This window comes from Muntiacus reevesi, chromosome 1, assembly GCF_963930625.1.
Source record: "Muntiacus reevesi chromosome 1, mMunRee1.1, whole genome shotgun sequence".
Taxonomy (NCBI): Eukaryota; Metazoa; Chordata; class Mammalia; order Artiodactyla; family Cervidae; genus Muntiacus; species Muntiacus reevesi.
In genome coordinates this window covers 106,485,132-106,491,732 of record NC_089249.1, presented here as the reverse complement: position 1 = coordinate 106,491,732, position 6,601 = coordinate 106,485,132, and the positions used below count along the sequence as shown (strand labels likewise).

The following is a 6,601-nucleotide window of genomic DNA, read 5'->3' as shown; positions in this document are numbered from 1 at the left end:
CCCTTGGACTGAAAGGAGATCCAACCAGTTCATCCTAGAGGAGATCAGTCCAGGGTGTTCATTGGAAAGACTGATGTTGAAGCTTAAACTCCAATACTTTGCCCATCTGAAATGCGAAGAGCTGACTCATTGGTAAAGGTCCTTATGCTGGGAAAGATTGAGTGCAGTAGAAGGGAATGACAGAGGATGAGATGGTTGAATGGCGTCACTGACTCAATGGACATGAATTTGGGTAAACTCCAGGAGTTGGTGATGGACAGGGAGGCCTGGCATTGCTGCAGTTCATGGGGTTGCAAAGAGTCGGACACCACTGAGCGACTGAACTGAACTATTGGTTTATGTTTATTGGTCTCTCTTATTGTACTGGGAGGTTTGGGTAAGCATCAACTTTGTATTTTTAGCAAAAAAACCCCTAGCACCAGTGCCTGACACATAGTAGGAGTTCAAATAAATGCATGTTAAATTAATAAATGAGTGAAACCAACTTAACTACACTTTTTGTTTGGTGAAAATGTCTACTAACCTAAAATAGCCTAAAGTGACATATTTTTGTGTGTGTGAAAATCATATATTAAAAAGTTGTTCTCGGTGCTTACAAATTCTGTGGAACAATTATTTATTATTATTTGTAGTACAAAATTGTGGCATTCTGTCTATATTTACACAATACCAATATGAGGGCACAGATTAATAACTGCTGAAAGAAATGATAATTCTTTTCACTTTGCCATCATTTACATTTTTATCAACTTCAGAAAAGGATAAAGTGGTGAGAAAAATCTGTAAAGAGTTTACATACAAAAGAATATTTTCAACGAAGGAAAATATGTCAGCTAACTATACCATATTTTGTTCTTTCAAAATATTACAAAATTGACATGGGACATAATGATGTTTGATGTTCTCAGAAAAATACAATATGTTTAGGTAATTGTATGTGTGATATGGATGCATCATTGTGAGAAATGCTTAAGGAACTGTTAACATTTCAAGAGCACAGATTTTCAAAGTGGTATGTATATGTGTCTGAAATTGCTGATGTGCTATAGTTAATTTTTATTCACTTATCTTTGAAAAACAATTTCTGTAACTTATCATGAATCCCTAGAGGTGCTATGATTAAGTCAATATACGTACTTAAATAGTATGTAAATGTATTTAAGTATAGTGTTCTTGATATAGCCTAAGGTGTTTCACATGAATATATCCAACATTTTGCTTTTGGAGGGAGATAAATGTATTTTTATGCTTCATCACACATACTGTAAATATCCTTTATGCTTGTGTTAAATTCCCACCTTGCTTCACATCATCCATTCAGTTTTTTATATATGCTGCATAATAAGTGCATGAAGTTAAATTCAAACTTTGTAAGAGTCTAACCCATGATAACTCAATTCCATGTCTTTCTCTGTGCTTCACTGATCTGGTCAGAACATGGACTTTTTATATGAAAAGGACTGTTCTGTGATTGAAGCCATGAAATCAGATGAGAAACTGGAATTACCAGAGAAATATTGTTCAATGACATTACTATTGTGAATGATTTTTTTTTTCAATTTTCTTTCTCAAAACAAACAAACATACAAACAAAAATTTCTCTGAGAATACTTAAAATCACAGAAGGCTAAAGCTAGTTCTATCACTTAATTCTACAGATGAAGGAAATGAGAAGCAAGGTGCTGGTTTCAGGTCACCTTTCAGCTAGTGGCTGAAGCAGGAACAGAGCTCAGTTCTACTAATTTCCAAATTGATGCCCTTCTCAGGCATCATTTATCTTCACTGGTTGTTTTAAGATAACATGGAAATGGTAGTGAAGCATCAATATAAAATAGCCTTAGGCTCTTGAACTTATTAGCTCTGTGGCTTTGGGTATGTGACAATCCCTATGAAACTCAACTTTCCTGTTTATAAAGTGTCAATAATAATACCTGCCACATTTTCAGAAGTAAATGAAATGAGATAATAGATACTTTATGTGATGCCTGCCATGTGGTAGGCATTCAAATAAATTGTACTATTATGATTGCTTGCAATTAGCATTATTTTAAAAGTGAATCATTACTATAAGCATGAGTAATCTTAGAGCATTCAGTATGAGACAATCACTGGGTGGGCAGAGCTCTCCTGATATTGGAAGAATCCAGCATTGCTTTGGCAGGCCGTGGCTGCACCCAGTTTAGAAGTAATTAGTCCTACTCAACCAAGGTAATCGGGAAATTGGCTCTCAGACCATATTTGCAATTTTATGTGGAGAGAAATGATTCAATATTCAGTAATGGTTAGGTACTTTCAATGTTCAACCTTGAGGTCCTTGTGTAAATAGGATTGTTGTTGAAATGGAATGGAAGTTTTGACAGCAGGAACAGCCCCTTAATCAGATTTACACAGAAAAGGAGGGGATGTTCCATCATGGGAATGCCAATGAGATGTGCTGAATGTGAAAATCAGCTATTTTTAATGTTAATGTAAATATTAAGAGTAATAACCAAGCACCGACTGTCTTTCTAGTCTCTATGTTTCATAAAGAGAAAAGAATCCCATGTTCATTTGTCACGATATGTTTGAAACAGTATTTTTACTTCAAATAAAGGCATAGAAGTAGCTTATAAGCTAAATAAGTTTCAGAAAAGTACCCAGTGATTGAATAAAGAATGGAACAATTAGGATAAACTATGTGAGGAAGCAAATTTTTGTAACAATAATAGAGATGATCATAGAAATATTGGCAGGTTTGCCTGACTGGGTTTTGGTGTTTTGTGCAATGCTGCGAGAGGAGACCAGAGGCGGACACTGAAACACTTCAATTAACTTTAGCAGGAGAGAAATGGAGGAACATGGAGGATCAATTCAGGAAGACCCAAGACTGTGGAGAACTTGCCTGCTCTCTTCACTATTTTCCAAGGAAAGGCTGTTATGGTCACAGACTATGGAGCCTTTATCAAAAGCCCAGGCTGTCGGAAGCAAGGTCTAGTCCATCGAACTAGACTTACCCTGCCGCGTGGTTAAGCCCTCTGAGATAGCAGATGTTGGAGACAAAGTGTGCGTGAAGCTTATTGGCTCAAAGATGAAAAATGATAGGATTAAAGTATCCCTCTCCCTGAAGGCTGTCATCCAAGGGACCGGGAAGGGCCTTGATCCCAACAAGGTGTTATCATTGAGCAAGAAGAGGCGGAGGCCGTCCTTCCAGGATTACACTGGGCAGAAGATCAGCCTCGAGTCCATTCTGAACACTACCTGCAAGACGTGTGGCCGTAAAGGCCACTTTGCAAAGAATTGTGTCATGCAACCAGGTGGGACCAAGTACTCTCTGATACCCGATGAGGAAGAGGAGAAGGAAGAGGCAAAATAGGCAGAGTTTGAAAAGCCTGACCCCAGGAGAAATTCTTCTAGAAAAAGAAAGAAGTAAAAGAAACATAGAGACAGGAAGTCATCTGACTCTGACAGCTCAGACTCTGAGAACAATACAGGCAAGAGGGCAAGGCCCATGCCAAAGGACAGCAAGGCCCCAGAGAAGAAGAAAAAGAAGAAAAATCAGCACAAGGAGTGAGAGTGGAGAAGAAAGAGTGGTTGAGAGAAGGAACCAGGAGCCTGTGCTTTGAAGCCCTGGCTCCTAGAAAGACTCAGGATTAAGAATAAAGCCTCCCACCCTCTTCTCTCCTGTGGAAGATGGCACCCCTCATGCCACAGGCAAGTTGGGAAGTTAGGTATTAAAAGCATATGCCTGAATTGAGTTGTTTCCTTATCACTCTTGGTTCCTTTGCAAGTGACCCCTGCAGCCCACCGATTCATTCACCCAGCTTCATTCAGCAGAGGGTCCTATGACCCTCCCCAGCTGCCACGGCCAGATTCCTGCACAGGAGACCAGGCTAGAGCCACAGGAACTGCTGCGCGGGTGAGTCCGGCTGTAACTGAACACGGTGACTGGTCCCTCCGTGTTGGCCTACCCACCCGGGCTGATTGGTGGACGGTCTCTGCTCCACCCAGCACAGGGGCGGAGGGAGACTCACAGAATGAGGGAGAACATGGTGCTCACTTCTTCCATCCCCCTAAGATGACTCTGCTATGTTAGAAGTAACAGCCAGTGGTCACAGCCAGAAAACCATTGTTTGCAGTGTCTTAGCGTGTTTGTGACATTCCGGCAGACCACTGAACCAGACAGCTCAAGCCGAAATCATTGCTTTACTTTGTATTTATTTCTCTGTGAGTCAATTGGTTCCATTTCAGGTTTCTGATTAAATTACTGATACTAAAAATATATATGCATTTATATACATATAAATATATATATTTATATATATGTATGTATATATTTGTATACATATATATATTTCTAATACATATATACATATATGTTTGTAATATATATATATATAATATATATATAAACATATATATATATACATTTATATATAAATATATATATATATAGGCAGGTTTGAGCCCATAGACTGTAGCATGCCAGGCTTCCCTGTCCATGGAATTCTCCAGGCAAAAATACTGGAGTGGGTAGCCATTTCCCTTCTCCAGGGGATCTTCCCAACCCAGAGATCAGACATAGGTCTCCAGCATTGCGGGCAGGCACGTTAACATCTAGGCCACCAGGGATCAGAGCCCAGTTAAACCACACACGTGATGATTAGACTTGATCCATGACTTTGGAGTTGTTACTATCGGCAGGACTTTTCTTGGAGAACGCAGTATTAAAACCGGAAGCTGTAATTTCTCCAAAGCTCACTTTCCCATCTTTAAAACGAGTGATTGTGCAAAATGACCATTTAAGTCTCTTTCAGCTCTAAACCCTGAAAACAATTCTATCACTACTTCAAAGACAGAGTCTTTCATCCTGTACGTGTACCCAGAGCCCATCAGGACCGAGGCTTGAGGGGAGGGGTTCCTTCCACCCTGTGAGGTTCCCGTCATCAATCAAATCAGTGCCCAGGATTATGAGAGGACCTAGGACTGAGCCCAGAGACACTGCTTCCATAATTACAACCTAGTTTGTTCCTGACCCTTCAGCACAACAGAAACCTAGTTTTCACTTCAGCGGGAAATCCCAATTTCAAGGCCAGAAGCAGAACTGCATAGTTCTCCAGAACTGGGGAGGAAGTTGCAGCGTACTAACCCATTCCCTCAGTGGCTGTGATAGAAGCGAAATCACAAAATCAGCTCCCTATTTTATGCTCACATATTTTGACACTTCTAGCTTGTTACATCATGTCTGGAACATCTTGTCCATGTTGTTTGGAGCATAGCTGAAAGTATTCAGTGGTCTTCAAGCCTCAGGATTCCAATTCTACAAAATTTTAAAAGAGACTTCCATTCCAAGCTTCCTTTGTTTAACGTACTCTAGCAATCGAAGTGCCTTTAAGTATAAATGACAGGATAATAGAACTCTAAGTCTTCTTTGCACTGAATATTATACTTTCATTTTGCACCACAGAGCTCAAAATGCCTCACTTTATGCTGATGGTGGGCCTTCTATTAGAATTTTTCGTTCTCCTTCAGTTAAAGCATGTGACAAAGTGGTCCCTTACAGAAAGAGACAAAGGGGATAAGAAAGCATGAAATTCACAGAAATTAAGACCACATTAAACATGAAGTAGATGTATTTCCATCTACCTCTATTTGTAGTTTAAATTTTAAATTTGCTATACCAAGAAATTCACAATGACAAATCATTTTTCTGATTAAAACTAGATATCTTAGAGGAAAATAAAATAATATAGTAGAGACAAATTGGAAACACAATAATCTTCAAAAATTAATGTAAATTAAATATATAGATATGTATGTATAACATTTAATTATTCATAAATAGTTATTAAAATATACTACTAAAGGAACTTAAAACATTAGAATTTAATTTTTTTTCAAAACAATTAATTTCTGTAGCCATATGGATCTACCACAGAAAGGAAATAATGTATATTGCAAAATGAAAATAAAATAAAGGAAATGCCTTTCCTGAATATAAACTTTATTTCTTAAATTAGTGTAATTTTGTAGTATAATAAATGTAAAACACCAAACCCATATAAATATCCAAACTACTAAAAAGCAGAGAGAAATTGCATGAAGCTAATTCTTTTAAAACAAATTTTTGTAAACATATTTTTACCATTAAGTGCTCTTTCTGCTGATAAACAACATATAAAGTTAAAGAGAGAAAAATGAAAACAGTAATCACCATTCTCCAAATATCATTTGGGGAAATCATTTCAGAATCTTTTCAGTCAAATTTGATTTTTATCTCTTGATTGAAAATAAGTAGTGTCTTCCTCAACACAATAGCCTAGTTTTTTCAAATAAATGAATATGACTAACAAGTGAGGATTATTAAAATATTATTTTACATTTTTAAATGTATCTAAATAAATTTAACTAATGAATATGACATATCTGTGAGATTATAGGATTTTTTTTAAAGACTAAGAAACTAAGATTAATTAGGATAAAAATGAATAAATCAGAACATAATTTCATATTTGACATAAAGTTTTTTAAAGCACAATTTTAAAAGGATATAAATGATAACTTTATATATTATAATTGTTCCTACATTAGACTAAGATACTGAATCATATTAAAGACTGGACAT

The 6,601-nt window shown here is 37.1% G+C and overlaps 1 pseudogene; it reads left to right on the top strand.

Moving 5' to 3' along the window:
* The first annotated feature begins 2,901 nt into the window (after nt 1-2,901).
* LOC136163297 (zinc finger CCHC domain-containing protein 17 pseudogene) lies at nt 2,902-3,550 on the top strand (annotated as a pseudogene).
* Nucleotides 3,551-6,601: the final 3,051 nt, after the last annotated feature.